We start from the raw sequence: 707 nt of genomic DNA, 5'->3' as shown, positions 1-707 counted from the left end.
CACAGGACGCCCTCTCCATCCGTTTCCATGCTGCCCCCTCCCCCTCCATCACCCACTTGCGCACCATCGACACATTGGCCGCCCAGTAGTACCCCGAGAGATTGGGTAACGCCAGCCCCCCCCCCCCATCTCTACCCCGCTCCAAGAAGACCCTCTTCACCCTCGGGGTCCCATGCGCCCAAACAAAGCTCATGATGCTGCTGGTCACCCTTCTAAAAAAGGCCCTAGGGTGTGGGCAAACACTGGAAGAGGAACAAGAACCTCGGGAGAACCATCATTTTGACGGACTGCACTCTACCCGCCAACGATAGCGGCACCATGTCCCACCTTTTAAATTCCTCCTCCATCTGCTCCACCAGCCTGGTAAAATTAAGCTTATGGAGAGTCCCCCAACTCCTGGCCACCTGCACTGCCTTCTTAAATGGGAGCCTCCCAATTCCCTCCTCCTGATCTCCCGGGTGTACTACAAATACCTCGCTCTTGCCTAAATTTAACTTATAGCCCGAGAAGCCCCCAAATTCCGCTAACAGCTCCATCACCCCCGGCATTCCCCCTTCTGGGTCCGCCACATACAACAGCAGGTCGTCCGCATACAGCGATACCCGATGTTCCTCCCCACCCCGCACCAGACCCCTCCATCTCCCTGACTCCCTCAACGCCATAGCCAGAGGTTCAATCGCCAGTGCAAAGAGCAAGGGGGACAGGGG

This window comes from Scyliorhinus canicula, chromosome 9 (assembly GCF_902713615.1).
Source record: "Scyliorhinus canicula chromosome 9, sScyCan1.1, whole genome shotgun sequence".
Lineage (NCBI taxonomy): Eukaryota > Metazoa > Chordata > Chondrichthyes > Carcharhiniformes > Scyliorhinidae > Scyliorhinus > Scyliorhinus canicula.
This window is presented reverse-complemented; position numbering follows the sequence as displayed.